The sequence below is a fragment of the Marmota marmota genome, unplaced genomic scaffold, assembly GCF_001458135.2.
Source record: "Marmota marmota marmota unplaced genomic scaffold, marMar, whole genome shotgun sequence".
NCBI classification, from domain to species: Eukaryota; Metazoa; Chordata; class Mammalia; order Rodentia; family Sciuridae; genus Marmota; species Marmota marmota.
In genome coordinates, this window is record NW_025999969.1 from 2,880,063 (window position 1) to 2,900,675 (window position 20,613).

At 42.6% G+C, this 20,613-nt stretch overlaps 1 pseudogene; it reads left to right on the forward strand.

Annotated features, from left to right (window-relative positions):
* The first annotated feature begins 356 nt into the window (after window positions 1-356).
* LOC107154271 lies at window positions 357-1,604 on the forward strand (annotated as a pseudogene).
* Window positions 1,605-20,613: the final 19,009 nt, after the last annotated feature.

The window sequence follows — 20,613 nt, forward strand, 5'->3', positions numbered from 1 at the left end:
CTATTAGGATGTGGGTTAATTCTGAGTGGAATTCAGCATGGATCAGAAACATTATTCTTTTATAAAAACCACGGGGGCCTCTAGACTAGAAAACCACCAACGGAATCCTGATTGCCGAATGTTAAAGAAAACACAATTGGGCAGGAGGATTTATGTGGGACTCGAAATGTAATCATGTGATACCAGATTTTTTTAAAGACTTCATCTATAAATAAAAAAGTTCAACAGATATGATTAGCAATAAAAGTATTAACATTCGGAAGAGGATAATGAATCTCATTACTCCAAGGAAAGATGAAGAATTATAATTTGAGAGGGCAGAGCTGGTGCTTAGAGACGGCAGGAGCTCTTTTGCCATGGCTGTCAGGCTGAACCAGAATGCCACTGTGTACATGGGGGGCCTAGATGAGAAGGTTAGTGAACCACTTCTGTGGGAACTCTTTCTCCAGGCAGGGCCCATGGTCAACACCCACATGCCAAAATATAGAGCCACTGGTCAGCACCAAAGTTATGACTTTGTTGAATTCTTGAGTGAGGAAGATGCTGACTGTGCCATTAAGATCATGAACCTGATCAAACTCTGTGGACAGCCAGTATGTGTAAACAGGGCATCTTCTCACAACAAAAATCTGGATGTAGGGGTCAACATTTTCATTGGGAACCTGGACCCAGAGATTGATGAGAAACTGCTTTATGATACTTTCAGCGCCTTTGGGATCATCTTACAAACACTTAAAATTATGTGGGACCCTGATACAGGCAACTCCAAAGGTTGTGCCTTTATTAATTTTGCTTTGTTCGATGCTTCAGATGCAGCCATTGAGGCCATGAATGGGCAGTACCTCTGTAACCACCCTATCACTATATCTTATACATTCAAGAAGGACTCTAAGGGTGACTGCCATGGCTCAGCAGCTGAATGACTTCTAGCAGCCCAGAACCCACTCTCCCAGGCTGACTGTCCTCATCAGCTGTTCGCAGATGTACCGAATGTACCTTCCACCCCCAATCCTGGGGTGACATCATTGGGGTCTGGGCTTACTCCACCATCATGCCTCCTCCTGTCTCCTTGCCACCTCCAGTGCTGTCTCCTGGAGCCCTCTCACCTGGGATACCTCCGGCCAAGCCCTCACCACCTATGCCTCCTGGGGCTGGAGGACATAGCCCTCCATCATCAGGAACCACAGGGGCTGGACATCCCGATCATGGACATTCTCACCCTTACCCGTTCCCACCACGTGGGATGCCCCATCCAGGAATGTCCCATATGCAGCTGGCCTACCATGGCCCTCATGGCTTAGGATACCCACATGCTGGACCTCCATGCTCTGGGGGGCAACCACCACCCCAACCACCACCTTGAATGCCTCATCCTGGACCTCCTCCAATGGGCATGCCCCCACTGCCAGGACCTCCATTTGGATCTCCCATGGGTCACCCAGGTCCTACGCCTCCTCATGGTATGCATGGGCCTCCTCCACTTATGCCACCTCAGGGATACACTGGCCCTCACTATGGCTATCAATGGGGGCCCCATTGCCACCCAGACGCCCCCACCTCCAGTTCCCTGTTGTGGCCCACTTTGGGGCCCTTTCCCTTGGTAAATTCTCATTCTTCTTCCTCCTGTTATATCCTTCTGATATCCTTTCCATTCCTTGGACCAATCAGAGTTGCTATAGCTCCTTGGGGCTAGGGCATTAATACCTCTCAGTCCCCCACCAATGCAATTGCTTTTAAAGGAGGTTTTTCTTTTCTTTTTTTTTTTTAATTATTTTTTTTTTATTTTTTACATTGGTCCTAAGTGTTTTGCAGATGCCCAGAGAAAATAAAACTATGCTACTTGTTTAAAAAAAAAAAAGAATTATAATTTGAGCCAGTACATGCCTATAATCTCAGCAGCTCAGGAGGAGGCTCAGGCAGAAGGATTGCAAGTTCAAAGCCAGCCTCAGCAATGACGAGGCACTAAGCAATTCGGCTGTCTCTAAATAAAATACAAAATAAGGCTGGGGATGTGACTCAGCGGTTGAGTGCTCTTGAGTTCATTCTCTGGTCCAAAAAAATAATAATTATAATTTGAACAATTTTCTATAAGAACTAACTAATGAGCTAATGGGCTCAATCATCCATTGACTTCAAGGGATTGAATGTTTTCAGGATGACCTCATGGAAGGGCTGTTTGCCATCTTGGTCTCAGGAAACCAAGAGCCAAACAAATTTTCTTTCACATTCTATCAGATCATAAAAAGTAATAGCTTTTATGTTGAGTTGCTGTTGGAGCAGCTACAGTTCATCAAGTCTAAAATTTACATTTGTAGGAAACAGCTTTCTGCAGATTTACTTTTCTATGCCAACTTCCTAAGGAAATGAACAATCTGCTCCAAGATGGTGCCCTATCCATGCCATCTTAGATGTCCTGTTCATTAGCAGACCATCCCTGTGCTAATTGTCCTCTGGACCCCAGTGAAATATTTAGATTGTTATAGCAAGCACCCAAGTGAATTCTCACAGTCACACTCTGAATCCAAAATAACATTATTTCAGGCAACTAGCAATACAGGAAAAATTGGAATGATCAGGCTACATGAACAACAGAAAACAGTTTGGTGGACTTGAAACTTGCATCAAAAGTAACTCAAGGCATTCTTAGACTCTCATGAAGTAATTGTGGTTAGTGTAGTTACACTCACGATGAGTAGTCAAATATTAAGTGTTAAAATAAGTTCTTTTTACAGTCTTTTGAGGAATACCCTGATGGTCCCAAATGGGCATAAGGAATAGTTAGTGGTGGAGATGACTCCAAAAAAAGTTGAACTCAAACCCAAGTCATAGTCTGTGGCTCTGTTTGGCTATAGTTGAACACACACCTGTTCTGAGAGCTATCTCTATGTAATTTCTTTTTCTAAAAAAATGAGGTTTCTTCATCATAGAACAGTGCACTTAGTACACATAATATAACAGATCTGGTCTTAGTATTCTTTTCTAAGTAATTTCTAAGTGATTCTAGCCCTCAGGAAAGAGAAGAAAAAGACAGGCATATAGTGCAACCTGATACAACCTGATCTCAACTAAAGGAGACTCAAGGAGAGTTGTTATAACCTTTAGGCCAACTGCACAGAGACCAGAATGGCTGCTCTGAAACTCTATGAAAGGAAAACTCACGTAAGACTCTTATTCCATCCTAATCTGCATAAACCCAGTGAGCACACGGAGTAAATTGCTTTGATCCTGCTCAAGAGATAGCTAATGAAAATGTTGAGCTTTATTCTTCAGCAGGGCAATGCACACAGGCAAAACTGCCCCAATTGTTAAAAATATTAAAATATTTCTGTAACTCTTGAAAAAGAACTGCTGCCTGAACCACCTGGAGTGTCCTCAGCTCCCTTATTTTCCCAAAGTCCTCCACTGGGACCCCCCAGACCTCCATGTGCTCCAGCTAGTACAGGGTGAATGCTTGATCCCCAAGGACCTTGCTTCCACCTGCAGGTCTATTCTGACTGACAAGTGCCTGGAGAGCTGCAATGATTATTAAGTATTTCAATTATCCTATCTGTCCTTAGGCAATGCTCATAAGTGACACTGGTGACTAAACCAAAGAGTTATTATAAAAATAAAAAAACAGTACAAGATGAAAAGGGAAATGCATAGGAAAGAAAGGGACTAGCCCAAGGTTGCCGGGGGTAGGGAGTGAGGGGTTCTTAATTCTGAAGATCTGGGGCCTGCTATCTGAAGACGGATTTTTCTTGGTCTTGAGTGAGTAGCATAGCAATACCTAATCACCTCCTTTAGGAGAAGCTGAGAAGAACAGATCATAGCTGAGAAGCAACAGGAACCCCAGAGAACAGAACCAGAGAAGAAAGGTCCCATGTAAATATGCAAGAGGATTAAAAATAGAGAAAGAGAAAAGTCATCCAAACCACAAATGTATTTTCAGATTGCCAAGGTCCTGAACTCCTGGGTCTTACGCACCTCCTTGTGAATGGTGGTCTTACCAAAATGAGAGGGAATTTAGCTCAGCTGAGGAACATATAAGGAAGGTTGAGGGAACAGTTCCAGATGGGGTAGTATAAAAACACAGAAGGAACATTTCATTCCTTTAAAGAGTAAATGCCACCAAAGGCCCCAATTCAGCACAGGCATGGGCGCCCTCTGAACTTGCTGCACTTACAAAATGTGCCTTCAGAGGATGGCATGAAACTTGGCCATGCAGTGAGGTTTCATTCATCTAGCCTGTATTCGTAGTGTTTACAAACTTGGTCTCAGAACCAAAATATACAGTGGGAGGCCCTAGGCCAAAACTTTCAAGAAAATGACTTTTTGTGGCCATTTCTTCCGTCCCCCTTTTCCATTTCTCTTAGCTCTCCCGGGTCCGTCTATCCCCCCGAGTGCATTTTGGCCAAGGGTATGAAGTTCATGCTCCATTCAGGACCTGGAGGAGTAAATCTCTCCCACTGGCTTTTGGGCACCATTCTGAGGGGGGAGAGAAGGCCCTATGGAGGTGGGGAGTCGGACTTGCCATCATTCATTTCTCCTGGGCTCAGGTGGTGGGGTTCCTCAGACAACAGACATGTCATCTTTCAGGGCTGTGGTTGCAGTTGTCCAAGTAACCAGGAGATTTGATTCTCATGGCTAAGCACCAGCACAGGGGACTTGATAGAGTTTGAGCTGAGGAGTATCTTTCCTTCAGTCCACTGGGTGCTCCGCCATCACAGGAAATGAGTTAAGCAACCCCCGGCAGAAGGGGAGCCACCAAAGCAGCAGGTACACCAACAGGGAAGGGGACCATCAAGGACTGTTTATCACTGACAAAAGAATTGCTGCCCCATGATGGAAATAAAAAGCAGACCAGTTTTATGTTGGCTCCTAAATTATTATTAGTGATTTTAAAATCTCCACAGATGACATAGGTCTTTATTCAGTGTACCAGCAGGGAGCCACTCGCCCAAAACCTGCTCACCCCTGCCCAGGACGTCCCCATACCAGAGGGTGTTTCTGAGCCCCCTCAGAGTTTTCCTGGAAGCTGAAGTCTGAGAAGTTTTTTCAGGGAAAAAAAAAAAAAATCTAATAATATCCAACTTAGGAACAGAGGCAGAGGTGGGGCCGGGAACATGGGTCTTCACATACTGCGAGGACACCCTTCGGCAGGACAGGACAGGACAGGAACAGGCTGCACCTTCTGCAGGACAGTCACACTCACTGTTCCTGGTGGATGTGGCATCACAGGAGGCCCAGCCTATGTCCTCTTGTTGCTAGGGAGATTTAAAAATAGCTTCTGTGGCCAGGGAGGAGGGGGGCAGGGAAAGAAGGGAAGATGAGTGACTTTTTACAGAAAAACTACAGGCAATGAATCCTGCCTTGGTGCCATGAGGGGATCTCGTGTCTACGGTATTTTTTTTTTTTTTTTGCCTGGAGGAAAAGCTTTACGTCCTGGGTCTGCTGTGGGCTCTTTCTGGGAAGGACCCAGCTGCCTCTGGAGAAGGCCTGTCACTCGTTGGGTCATCAGGACGCGGGCAGGCCCTGGGTAGGAAGAGGAAACGCCACTCAGCCTGCTCGGCTGGGACAGAGGAGGGGGCTTTGCAGGTCAGCTTTGCCAGCACCGCAGTGGCCCCAGGAGAGGCTGTGGGCAGGGGAAGAGTCGGGGACTCTGCTGGGCTCACCAGCGACACCCTCTTCAGCTTTGTACCTAGGGAATGGCCATTTTTGGTGTCCCTGTCAATCGGCTGGTGCCCTGCATAGGGCAATACCAGCCAGAGTCCCAGGCAGATGTCTCTCTAAATTTAGGACATTTTCCCAGTTCACTGTGAATGTTCGAAGCCAAGTGTCACAAAAAGCTGACCAGCTGATTTTGAATATTACTTGGTAGGTGTCCCACAAAGTGACCGAGGTATCTCTCCCTGCTCCACTTAGGAGACAGTAAGTCACAATCAAGTAGCTCTTTTTTCTTTTTTCCCCCAAGAAAAGATTCAAGAGTCTTGAATTAAACTGTGCCAGAAACTTCTTTGCTAAGCAGTTTCTGATTCCCTCAAAGAAACGATCAAATGAAATTGATAATTCATGTCATGGAATATTATAAACCATAGAAAAATCATAAAAGGGGTCATTAAAACATGCAAAAAGATTTATAGTAAATTGAACAACAGGTCTGCAAAGAGTATGTATATAATCTGGATTTTTACAATTGTGAAACATTTGCATATAAATATTACATCTTATTCAACATCAGACATGTTATTATATGTATATACCATCATACATACATATATTTATATATTTTGTATTTTATAGATATATGCATATATAAGCAATCTGAAATTCTGTTTGTATTTTATGGATATATGTACATATCTATGTATACGCCTATGTATATGTATACAATTTTGTCTTCTGTATGCTTTTATTTATACTTCAAATTTCTACAAGGTGTGTTTTGTTTACCTAATAACATCTGAATGGGATTTTTTTTTCAAATCCATATTACCAAGGTGTTCTCCCTCAGGCATGTCCAAATGAAGGCAGAATAGTGGTCTAGTGACAGGATTGGTCTTATCCTGCCTTTAGAATCTCTCAGAGAATGTAAAACCAAAGCAATGTTCCTTGGTGGCAGAGGGATGGTCGAAAAGACCTCCTTAGGTCCCAAAGTCAAATCACGGCTTTAAATTTAACTTGCCCAAAAACCTTCCAGAAGGAACTGTTTAGAACCTTCCTAACTGTCTAGTCATGTCATCAATCAAAGTGCTCTTCCTCTCTTCACTCCTCCACTCTAGGCTGTAACTGATCCTGTGGGCTCAGGAAAGGATGAGGCCCCAGGACCAGGGAGCCACCTAGAACCATCCAAGCACACGCACAGCCTTCCAGGGGCCGGGCACGTGGCCAGCTGGTGTGTGACAGGAGGATGGCCATTTGAGTGCCTCCCTCACTGCCTGAACTGTTCTCCAAGTCTCCATGGTGACTCACACCAGGCTGGCAGAATCTCACGTTGGGCAGGGCCTCGCTCCCTTCTTTTTGCATCTGAACTTCAGTTTCCTCTTTGGTAAAATGAGGAACTTCGACTTGATGAGCTCTAAGTTTCTCTATGATTGACAACAGTTGTTTGAACAGTTGCATCTCAAGTATTGGATGTGCCAAACCCCATTTGCCCCCTGAAGTGTGCAAAGTCATGAGCTGCAAATCAAGAATTCAGGTTGCCAGAGTTTTGATCCTGGATGTCCCACAAAGACCCAGTTGTTAAAGAATTGGTCCCAGGTTGGCAATTTGGGGAGGTGATGAAAATTTTAAGAGGTGGGGCCTTATGAAAGGGCCTTAGGGCGTGCATTCATAGGAGATCGTGGGATCCCAGTTTTTTCCTCTCTCTTCTTTGCCGCAGTCCGGCTGCAGCAAAATAACCGGGGGGTGACGAATAACTTGTGTACGTTGATACAGCAGGAGTAGGAGCCCTTTATTGCAGGACAGGAGCAGTATTTATACATTCCACACAGCTTATCTAATTAGCATAAACTAGATACATCAGTCAACCAATCAGGAATCTCTACACCTAATGGCTCGGTTTTGTTACTTCTCAAACCACTCCCTCTGACATTTTGCCAGGCACCATCCAGACTTGTTTACGAACTTTAACATTCTCCTGGCAAAATGCCAGGTGTTATTTTGACTTGTTTACAGACTCTAACATTTCCCCCTTTTGTTTAATTTAAATAATGACCATAGTGGTTTTTACAGAAACACCATAAATAACCTGCTACAAACAGAAAGGGAGGATACAAAATGCCACAATACCAAGCCACTTGATGGCTCCATGCAAGAAGCCCTTGGAAAAATTATACCAGCAATGACACTGTTAGCAAAGATACCGAGTTACAATTTGTTATAGATTACAGTTTGTTGTCTCAGTCCAGGTAAAGCAGTGTCTCAATAGATTAACTCACAGTCCAGGTAAATTCTGCAGGCAGCTAGCTTAAATCACAGTCCAGGTAAGTTCTGCAAGCAGCTAGCTTAAATCACAGTCCAGATAAGTTCTGCAGGCAGCTAGCTTGATCCAAGTTTCGTCCGTTTCTCAGCTAAAGTCTCGTCCGGTTTTCAGCAACCCTGGAAATTCTTCCACCTTGGTCTTTACCGGCACTGGGACGAAGGGAGGAACTCCGGATGGCTAAAGAAAATCCTGTAGCATTCTACTAAGAAAACAACCTTCTGAACAATTTAGTACATTATCTCAAGGTTTTTTTTGCATTTGAATAGCATTAATAGTGCTTCATTACTCATCAGCTTCCAGGTGTGGGAGAACCATTGTAGCTTAGTTATTGGCATTGAAAATGACCAAACATCAGGGACACCAGTAGCGTCTTCTGCTGGCTGTAGTGCCTGGGCAGCCCCAGATGGCCCTGGGGAGTGTCCCGGACTCAAACTGCTACTGGGCACAGGGAGCAAGAGCCTGCGAGACTGTGCCTCCAGGTCAGGTCTAGATTTGGGCTCGCGGCAGTGGAAGAGCCAGCTCCCCGGCCAGGAGGCGGGGAAGAGCCAGTCGCCGCCGCCTCTTGGAAAATCCTTGCTGCGCTGTGACCGGCTTGCACACTCGGCAGCCGCCTCTCCGCTTCACGCACCCTCCGGTAAGGAAAAGTATTTAGTAATAGCCTTTTGCTGCAACTTTTTTCCTGATAATCCTTCTTCTTCTGAACTTTCTTTTTCTTTCTGACTAGAGTTCCTGGGCTCTTATCAACACATGCCCTAACTATTCTTGGTTCCACTGGGGTGCCTTCTTCCCTTAGTAATTTACTTCTCACCCCTTCCATATTTTCATCACAAAGACAATACAATACACTGAGACAAAACAAGACACAAACATACTGTATCAATCTTCTCCATTTTCTCGAAATGGCCATTTTTCCTCTCGCCCTATCTGCCTAGGGACGAGCAGATTTGCTCCCGTCCTATCTATGGACGGGCAGCTTTTTTTCGTCACTTACCCCCGAGTGTCCCGGGGCTCCCCGTAACGGGCCACCATCTGCCGCAGTCCGGCTGCAGCAGAATAATCAGGGGGGGGACGAATAACTTGTGTACGTTGATACAGCAGGAGTAGGAGCCCTTTATTGCAGGACAGGAGCAGTATTTATACATTCCACACAGCTTATCTAATTAGCATAAACTAGATACATCAGTCAACCAATCAGGAATCTCTACACCTAATGGCTCGGTTTTGTTACTTCTCAAACCACTCCCTCTGACATTTTGCCAGGCACCATCCAGACTTGTTTACGAACTTTAACATTCCCCTGGCAAAATGCCAGGTGTTATTTTGACTTGTTTACAGACTCTAACACTTCTTGCTTCTGGTTCATCATGTAAGTGGTTTGCTCTGCTGCGCAGTGCTGCCATGATGTGCTATCCTTGTCAGAGGACCAAAGCAATGGGGCCACTTGATCTTGGGCTGGAATCTTCAAATCCCTGAGCCCAAAACCTTTTATCTTTATAAGTTAATTGTCTTAGGTATTTCACTATAGTAACAGGAAGCCAGCTTACACCCAGGCATGTGCTGGGGCCCAAGGACTGAATCTACTCCACAGAAATGTTTTGTTTGGTTCATAGTATTATAAGGGCACAGAATTTAAAAAGAAAAAGTAATGCATTTACAAATAGCTAAAGAATAGGTAAGTATTGAATAAAACCTATGTTTCTAGATTTTATTGGAAAATCATAAAAATCTGGCAGTGGATCTTTGTAGACTTAACCTGCTGGATCTGAGAGGTGGATACTTCTTCTGGTATAGAGGTGTGGACTTTCCAAGTCTCCCCCAGCCCCCCTCATTCCCTACTGTCTCTTGGACTTGGAGACTGAATGGTATAGTTGCTGTTATCATTTTTCTTATGCCAAGTCTTTAGTCACTCATGTTCCTGTTTATCCCTTGTAAGCATCTGAGTTTGCAATTTCTGATTCCTTGGGGGCAAAGATTGTCTTTGGATCCTCCACAAGGCTTTTCTTAGTAAGAACACGTGGAAATCCCAATGAATGTTTGCTTCTAGCTACCTAAAATGTAGGGTAGAAAGTCGACAACCTTTGTGTCTAGGGTTTCCCTGTATTCCTAGGTGAATCTCCCTCCTTTCCACGAAGCAGAAGGATTTTCTCTAAAGAGTAAGCCCCTGGCTAGCACAGGCTCTCGACTCATGCAGCCTGATTCCTGGCTTGTATTTCCTCGGACTGTGTGTAAGGAGGTTTAGCTTAGTCCAGCTTCTCACTTGGAGGAGGACTCGGCAGATATTTCCATGCAAAGGGATTCCAGAATCCCCTCATATATCACTTTTGACATTCAGTTGAAAACACAAGAGCAGATTTCTTGTGTGCCAGCCATCTGAAGACAGAATCTTCATCCTGTTTATTGACACTCTGGGTTTGGATGAGCTGCCAATAAATACAGAGATAGCAGCTTCTGGAGATGTGTTGGGGAGGAGGAAGTCAGCATTCCTATCTCCTCACCTCTGCTCTGAGCACTGTCTATTTGTCAAGTTACTGCTTTACTATTCCCACTCCCCCAGTGATTCTATTTTTGGTTAAAGTGAAAGCATGCTGTACGGTAAGACAGGTACTTCAAAGAGTAAGTCAAGAATAGCCAATTAGCGTAGGGTAAAGAAGTTGAGAAAAATAATATGCCTTTTATTTAGAAATAGGATAGGCATAAAACTTACCTTCCACACCAGGCTCTTTGGAAAGTGGGAGGAGGTGCTAATTGGGCAGGATTATAGGCATAAATTGGAACTGTCCCAGGAAAATTTAAAAGTCAGATGTCATTATTTTTAAAAAGCTCAGAATAATGATTTTCATTCATGGTAGGGTTGGGTGTTCATGAAAAAAAAAGGAACTTGAGCCATTTATAGCAAAACTATTCCAGAGGGGAGAAAGAGGTTATAAGCTGTGTTAGTGAGCTTTCTGTTACTATGATCAAATGCCTGAAGTGATCAACTTAAAAGGGAGAAAGGTTTATTTTGACTCACATTTTCAGAGGTTTCAATCCATGGGCACTTGGACCCATTGCTTTGGGTCTGTGGTGGCACAGTACATCATGGTGGGTGGGGTGTACGGCAGATGAGGCTAATTCACCTCATGACAGTCAGAAAGCAGAGAGAGAAGAAGGGGCCAGGGTCCTAATATCCCCTTCAAGGACACACCTGCATTGACTTAACTTTCTTTCACTATAGCCCACCACCTTTGGGAGACTTTTGAAGTACAGACTACTACAATGGGAATAAGCTAATCACAGGCTCATCTGAGAATTCCCAGCTATCCCTTTAGTTTTTACAATTCCTGTTTTTGTCAGCTGGGACCATAACATTGACTGTAAACACTCCTATCTAAGAATTCAGCTGCTGCTGGGCATGGCGGTCCACACCTATAATCCCAGTGGCTCAGGAATCTGAGACATAAGGATCACAAGTTCAAGGCCAGCCTCAGCACTTCTGCAAGGCTCTACGAAACTTAGTGAGACCCTGCCTCAAAATAAAACTAAAAAGGGCTGGGGATGTGGCTCAGTGGTTAAATGCCCCTGGTTTCAATCCCTGGTACCAAACAAAGTATTCAGCTTCTGCAGATTTCATTCTGCAGAAGACAAATCAAAGCAAATGACGTGTCCTGAACAGAGTCACTGTTTCCTCATCTACCTGGAGCAGTACCATCTGTGGCCAGAGACGATCCTTTTTCCACATGAGGTTACTTAGCCATTAGAAGCAACTTACCTGTCCTTATCTGGAGACTCCTCCCTACCCCATGAAATGGCATCTGTCATTGCCTCAGTCTTGGTGGGCACCTCTTCTGGATTTCGAGACCAAAATAGAGAGCTTAAACATGGCTTCACTGCAACAGTACACTACAGACTTGCCAGCCTTCCACTCAAGATGTGGAACTACCGCACACTCCTCCACTCAGCGCCATGTTAATCCTGTTCTCCCCTCCACAGAGGCCCTCTTGCAACTCCAGTCTTAATGTTAATTTCTGTGTTGGTCGGGTTTTTATGTGAGTGGGAAGATGCCTTTTGGTATGGAGAATGTACACTAAGATGCACAGGGTAGCCCACTTACTCCTAGCAGCCCACTTACTCTGGTTCCACATTTTGCTAAAACTGTGAATGCAGAACTAGAATACCTGAAAACAAGCGCTCAGGGCTGCATGGGTTACAAACTTCTCTGGAGAGAGCTGACATAATATACTTCCTACAATAGGGAATTTGAGCTGGGTGCGGTGGTGCGTGCCTGTAATCCCAACAGCTCAAGAAGCTGAAGCAGGAGGATCCCGAGTTCAAAGCCAGCCTCAGCAACTTAGTGAGACTGTCTCTAAATAAAATATGAAAAATGGCTGGGGATGTGGCTCAATGGTTAAGAGCCTCAAGGTTCAATTCCAAGTACAAACACAACAACAGGGAATTTGACTGAGTCAGGTGGTTACCATCCAAATAGAGTGCTCCTTCTCTGGGAAGTGATTCGTGTCAACTCTTCCCACAGGTTTGGCTTTTCTTATATTTAGTCAACCCACAGGCTCATCATTTGGGGTGAGGTCATCAGAATTGTGCTACTCAGTTCACTTGGCAAGAGCCACAGCAGCTGATGCAGGAAGGGGTCTTGAGTCCCTTTTGCTAAAGGGCATCTGTGAGCCAGCTATGCAAGGAGGCATCTTAATTTATGAATGAACTCCTTCAACTGTTTCAGTAGAGTTATTCTCCAGAGACATTTTTATGAACTGTTACAGCTAAAGTCCTGATGGAGCTAATTATTCAAAATATTGACTCCAACTTTGAGGCAGTGTGGAGTTCAGTGAATTGATTTTCAATATCTCTGACTCTTACTGAGCAATTTATGGAGAACAAACAGAGGCATCAGCTCTAACTTCCTCAAATGGCTTTTATAAGTGACTTATTAAAGCATCCCCCAAAGCCCTTTTATCTTTTAAAGATGCCAAACAAAATGATTGCTAATTAAGTGTTTAAAAATGTGGACTAGTATTTCCCAAGCTGTGCCCTATAGGAAACTACTTCTAAGAAATATTAATAATAATATTAACATAAATAATAATGTTTCAGAAAAATTCAGAGTACAAGAACTGGTACCCTGGGCAGAAGGTGCACAGAGACCAGAAAAAGAGGTGTACAAATCCAGGATTGCCCAGAATGCAGTTTATTAGGAGTTTACGGACAGACACACATCCTGGTTGACAGCAAGACAAGAAGAGACCTGCACACTAAGGCAGGAGGAAGGGCTCATGTGCTAACATAGACAAAGAGGGGCTGCAGTCAGCTGAAGGTACCTGGGCTTTCTCAAAAGAGGAATAGTCTGTGACTGGCACAACATGTTAGGCTTGTCCCCAGTTTCTTAGAGTGTCCATCAACAATCGTGAATGAGTGCATCAACCTTCAAAAGGGCCATGGAGGAGCACCACAGCATCCTCGATAGCCCACATTTTGTGCCATTTGGATCCGCTCGCTTTGTAGATTAAATTCTGGGACCAGCTTCTCCAGTATTCCGGTGAGTCATTTTCTCTCTCTCTCTCTCTCTCTCTCTCTCTCTATCTGTTTTAATTAGTTACACATGACAATACAATGATCTTGACATATCATACATTTGAATCAGATGGGATATAATTTCTCATTTTTCTGAATGTACAGGTTGCAGAATTACATTGGTCATGCAGTCACATATATAGCCATAGCAATAAAATGTCTATTTTTATTCTGCTGTCCTTCCATTTTTCTTGGGGAAATTTACAAGAGAAACGAAATGGGAGAAACTACAGCCCCATGGCTGTAGATCATATAGAGGCTGCAACTGAGCCCACTTGTCTCCTTCTCTGAGTACCATTCCAGAGCCCTTCATCCACAGCTGGCCACTCTGTTGGTCTAGGTGGCTGACCTCAGAGCTGTCCAGGCTTTTCACCCTGAGGGACTGAGCCTTGGAGCCATGGCAGCTGTGCTTCTGTTTATCATCAAACTTGGATGTTGAGCATTTTCTCCCTGGCCCCCAAGGGGTAACCATACCCTACCCCCTCTTTATAATCAAACCAGATGGTGACTGCTTTCCTGGTCTGCTGTTGGCACCAGTAGGCAAAATGGCCCATCAACAGCCATAACTAAAAGCTTCAAGGGAATCTTTCTGGGTCTCCTAGAGGAAGCATTTTCTCTCTGAAAACCAGAACCTCTAAACTCACGAAGGGCAGACTTACAGGGTTGGAAAATATAAATTCTCCCTGTGGGTCTTAGGAATGATGGTAAGTGGGGCAACTCCTTACCCTCTCCCTTGGCTTCTGAATTCATGTATGTTATCTATTACAGGCCCAGTACCACGAGTGTCAGTTTGTGTAAAGCAGTAGCTTTCAATATGGGACTCAGGGCCCCTTTACACTCTAAAAATTTATCACAGCCCCTCCCTCCCAAGAAACTTTCTTTGTGTGGGTAATAACTCTTGATACTGCATTAAAAATTAAAACTGAGAAATATTAAAAAAACTTCTTTTCATTTGAAGTTGGCCATGAGGAACACATTGCACGTTAACAGAACATCTTAGCACAATTATTATGAAATTAGTTTCAATCTAAGGTTTATGAAACCTGAAGATAATGTTAGAACATTTCAGATTGTTCCAGAATATGAAGGAGCATAATAAAGGACAAGGCTTGTTAAGTGAAGTTTACTTGCCTTGGTTTATAATACCTGATTTCTAAGAGAAGGTATGAAATGTGCTAATGTTTTGGCAAAGTCATGTCTACTTTGATGAGATTGCTGCCTTGATTTACTGATTAATTCTTCACCTACGAGACGCAGGTTTTCTTCACTTTCTGTGTTACCTGCCTACATAGCAAAGATTCTTTAATGTTAGCTTTGTTATAGTCTTTATTATTCAAGGAAAAAAGTATCACAACAATGAAAGAACTTAAATGTTTTTACTACCATCTCACTTTATATGGTTTTTAAAATTGTGATTGCTATTTTGATTAAATAGCCAAATATCATTTTTCAGGCACTCATAATCCCATCTTAATAAGATGTCTAAATCTCTTCTGACATCTTTTTGAATTTTGCCTCCTCAAAATCAGATCCAATTATAGAACTCTAAGGGGAGGAGGGAGCATGATTCAGGATATCTTTTATAAAAAAATCCATTCTGAGATTTCCCAAAGGGCTCCTGCGAAATTGCAAAGATTTGTTCTTTCACCTTATAAAAAGAGAGGTGCTAGAAATAATTAGGGTTGTTTGATACATTAGTATTGTGAAGTTTCATGGGAGAAGTTGTCAAATCAGAAGAGACAGTTAAATTTGGATAGGTAAAATATTTTAATATAGATTTCAGGTGTTACATAATTCATGGGCAGTCCCTGGATATTTGTCAGTGTCCTTGCTTTCCATACATTTGAACTTCAGAGGAAACACTAGCTACACTCTGCTGAGTTTTCCATATGTCAGAATCCTGATGACTTTTTGCATGATGCTATTAGACAACAGTGATATTAGTTATAATTTCAGTTATTTAAAATGTTAACCCTTGTCAGAATCTTAATTCATTCACTTGAATCTAGTATATTCTACACTGGGGATACACATCAGACTTATCCTATAGAGTCATATAAACCTACAGACCTCTATGCCAGATTTATTCAATCTCTTTATACTCTGGGTGTATTCCTGATACATGCTTGCTGTAATCTTGGTATATTACTGCATTATGTCTCAGAATTATTATGTTACATCTCAAAGTTTTTCCTCTCTTAGAATTATGTTCATCCATTTTTATAAATCAGATATAACATTCACTGACTTCTCTGGAAATAGGCTTAATCACTACTCTTAGAGACATGTTGTCTAAAATCCTATCTTGGAATGGCTTTATCATCTTGTTATACATGCCACAGGAACAATCAAACTCTAATTGTCAAGTTACATTGTTCTTATTAGGAACTCTCATCAGACCTTTACATTTAAAAATAATCAATAATAAATTAACCAGTTATTTATCATCCAACATAGTTTTGTTTTGCTCTGATGCTTGTCTGCTATCAGCTACAGGCCTTCAACAACAACAACAAAAAAGCACCATCTCACTGCCCTCACAGAGAAGTACTACCCCAGGTACTTGGAACTATTGACTCTTCAAAGAATAGACTTTTACATTTGCTGGTAACTGGATGGAACTGGAGAATATCACGCTGGGTGACATAAACCAGATGCAGGGAATCAAGGATTGAATGTTTTCTCTTATGTGTGAAAGCCAGAGGGAAATAAGGAATTTTCTTATGAAAATAGAAGGGAGAACAGTGGAGTAGAGGAAAGGGAATAAGGGGGAGGGAGGAGGGAGGAGAGATGGGAAATGGAGGAACAGTGGAATGAAATGAGCCAAACTATGTCACGTGCATGCGTGAATATATTACAGTTAACTCCACTTTTATATATAACTACAATAAAGCCAATTTAAAAATAAATCAATGAAATTTTTTTTAAAAAAAAAAGGAAAGAAAAAAAGAATCGACATTTAAATATAGGTCTCGGAGGCATGACTTGGGCAGCTTTCTGGCCTTACCAGTGTTTTAAGTCTGAACTTCCAGGACTCCTTTCAGATGCGGTGTATCCAGTGTTAGCTGCACTCGACTGGATGAACTGAGGAGGAAAAGCTTACTGTAGTTATTGGCTTAGAATACTGTTAATGTTTGAATATCCTCTTTTGCACATTTGAAGGCAAGCAAGCCCTTTCCTTTTCTCCTTAAACTTTGTGTAACCCACAACAATTTGCTAAGCTCTGCTTTTATATACTGAAATGTAGCATTGTGAGATGATATCTGATTCTCACCCATCCCCCTGAAATCAGAAACTCTCCTTATGCCTCTTTACTTTTCATGGCAATATGGTTATTTGCCCCAGTTCTGCAAAAATCTGTCTTTAAAAAAAAATCAGAATATATTCAGAAAAATCAATTGTGCACCCAAAGCCTGGGCTGGTATATCATGTTTGAGAATGATCTCATTTAATGGAACTCAGGAGGACAAGGCTTATAAGGTTTTCCCAGGAAACCTGGCCTGGTTACTGGCCCACAGGGTCCTGCCTTGTAGGGGTGAAGGCTTGACTGAGGCTGAAGGATTTGCTCAAGGTGACCCATTCGTGGTGGTGGTTGGTTCCTCCCTGGCTGCTGGCCAGAGACCACGGAGTCACTCTGAGTGCAGTCTGTGTCCTCATGATGTGGCAGCTGCAATCGCCTAGATCCAGTGAGAGAGAGTGAGCAAGGAGGAGTCCCAGTCCTTTTTATGACTTAGTGTCAGAGTCACACTGTCACTTGTGCCTTATTCTACTTGTTAGAAGTGAGTCATTATGTCCAGCTTACACTCAAGAAGAGGGAAATTGCTGGGTATGGAAGCTCACACTTGTAATACCAGGGGTTTGGAGGCTGAAGCAGGAGGATCGTGAGTTCAAAGCCAGCCCCAGCAACTTACCAAGGCCCTAAGCAGCTTAGCAAGGCCCTGTCTTAAAAATGAAAAATAAAAAGGGCTCGGGGCTGGGGATGTGGCTTAATGGCTAAGTACCCCTGGGTTCAATCCTCGGTAATGAAAAAAAAAAAAAAAGAAAAAGGAAAAAACAACACACACACACACACACACACACAGAAAATTAAGCTCCACCTCTTTTTTTTTTATTGGTTGTTCAAAACATTATAAAGCTCTTGACATATCATATTTCATACATTAGATTCAAGTTGGTTATGAACTCCCAATTTTACCCCAAATACAGATTGCAGAATCACATCGGTTACACATCCACATTTTTACATAATGCCCTATTAGTAACTGTTGTATTCTGCTACCTTTCCTATCCTCTACCATCCCCCCTCCCTCCCCTCCCATCTTCTCTCTCTACCCCATCCACTGTAATTCATTTCTCTCCTTGTTTATTTTCCCATTCCCCTCACAACCTCTTATATGTAATTTTGTATAACAATGAGGGTCTCCCTCCATTACCATGCAATTTCCCTTTTCTCTCCCTTTCCATCCCACCTCATGTATCTGTTTAATGTTAATCTTTTCTTCCTGCTCTTCCTCCCTGCTCTGTTCTTAGTTGCTCTCATTATATCAAAGAAGACATTTGGTATTTGTTTTTTAGGGATTGGCTAGCTTCACTAAGCATAATCTGCTCTAGTGCCATCCATTTCCCTGCAAATTCTATGATTTTGTCATTTTTTAGTGCTGCGTAATACTCCATGGTGTATAAATGCCACATTTTTTTTATCCATTCATCTATTGAAGGGCATCTGGGTTGGTTCCACAGTCTAGCAATTGTGAATTGTGCTGCTATGAACATCGATGTAGCAGTATCCCTGTAGTACGCTCTTTTAAGGTCTTCAGGGAAAAGTCCAAGAAGGGCAATAGCTGGGTCAAATGGTGGTTCCATTCCCAGCTTTCCCAGGAATCTCCATACTGCTTTCCAGATTGGCCGCACCAGTTTGCAGTCCCACCAGCAATGTACAAGAGTACCCTTTTCCCCACATCCTCTCCAGCACTTGTTGTTGTTTGACTTCATAATGGCTGCCAATCTTACTGGAGTGTAAGCTCCACCTCTTGAAGAAAAGAATAGCAAAGGATTGGGGGCACATCTGTAAGGTTCCCACAAACTGTCTCCAAAGCCCTGGCCTTTACCATTATTTTAGGCTGTCCTTGGGCAACTCTATGATTTAATGGATGAAACAGTCTTATCAACAAATTCAAGAAAACAAAGTAGGTTATAATTTTTTTATGTGTTATTATAGAGGTACAAGGGGTGCCAGGGAAAAATGAAATCAAATCCAACTGGAATGATCCCAGGGAACTTCCTCATGAAGGAAGAGGCATTTGATATGAGTCTTGAAGAAGGATGAGATTTCAAGGGTGTAAGGTTGGAAGCAAGAGGGAGGGATGGTCAGAAATAGGCTGAATGTTGGCACAGAGTCAGGAGGAAGCACGTATCAGGTTTGTGGAGTACAGTGGCACTAAATTAAATAAACTAATGAAAACAAAAACCTACTTTGTTTTCTTAAATTTGTTGATAAGACTGTTTTACTTCTTACTGCCTAATTTTATGAATTTGTCTTCTACCTCCTTGGGTTATTTTCCTTTAGATCTTTGTGCTTTTATTATTTCTAAGCGCCAGTGGTAGTACACCTATTCTGTCTGAATATTCTATTCCCCCAAATGTTTCAGATTCTCAAACTGATATTCTTTGCCCATGACCCAATAAGCTTCCATTTCCACAGGGAAGCTGATGTCATCTAGATACATTAAGAAAAATGCAATATGGTTAGATAAATTCATACTATCAGGTGAATGATTGATGACCCAATAACCTACCTAAAGGTATCTGATTTTTAATTTTTTTCTAACTTGTTAAAAAATAATTTCACACTTACAGAAAAGTTACCAAAAAAAAGATTTCCTGTATATTCTTGCAATGTGTGTGTGTGTGTGTGTGTGTGTATGTGTATACAGCCTTTTTCTGAACCTTTCAGGAGTAAGTTGCAATTGTATCCCCAAATGCTTCAGTGTGCATCTCCTAAGAACAAGGACAATCTTCTAATAGCTACAGCATATGCTCTAAAATCAGGATGTTAACCTTGATTTAAGACCATTCTCTATGAACCCTACTCACCTTTTGCTGGTTATCCCAGTAACATCTTTTATACGAACACAGCAGCAGCAACAACAAACATCATCATTCTTGACTCTTTCCTTTCTGGTCCTGGATGCTATACATGGTGACATGTAGTGTTCATTTGTTATGCCTCTTTAATCTGCGATAGTTCTCCAGTTTTCGTTTTTGAAGAGCACAGGTTAATTGCTTTGCCGACATTCCTTCAGTCTGGGTTTTTTCTGATGTTTCCTCTTTATATTTGGGGGTTCCCTTTGTTTGGCAGGAACAGCACTGAAGTGATGCTGTGTTCTCAGGGGATCTTGTCAGGTGGCGCCATGTCCTCTTGACTCAAATGGTGCTGTTGGCTTCTAGGGCTTGGTGACCATGGTTTCAGCCAGGTTTCTCTGTCGTGCTTGAGTGGCTCGTGATTTGTGCCCAGCCAGACTGCGGCACTCTGTAAAGTTAAGGAGCATTTTGTCCGTAATTAGTAAGGATTGTGTAGGGATACACCGTGAGACCACGTGGATATTCTGTTTCTCTTCAAACTTTTCCTCATTTATTCTAGCATCCATTGATGATCCTTGGCTGGTTACTATGATGGTCACCAAATGATGTCTTTTAAACTTTGTCATTTTCTCTATACCTGTTATTTGGTTGTCTATTATAAAGGGAAGCTTTTTCTTCTCCTCGATCTACTTATTTATATAAACCTGGGCTCATGAGTTCCTATTATATTTGAGCTGGTAATAAATTGGTACCATTATCTCGATGCTGAATTAGCTCAGATTTGACCAGTGAGAAGCCCCTTTAAGGTGACTATCATATTTGACTTTAAAAAGAGTTTGAGTTTCCATTCAAATATTTCTCCAAATAGTACAAAGTAAGGTCTCAAGAGAAGATGAAGTGGAAAGTTGCAGCCATGTGCCAGGAGGTGAGAGGGAGCAGAGTGGCCTTTTCTGGATCCGTGTCCCCAGCTGTCCCGTCTTCCTCCTCCTTTGTCCTAAGATGGATTA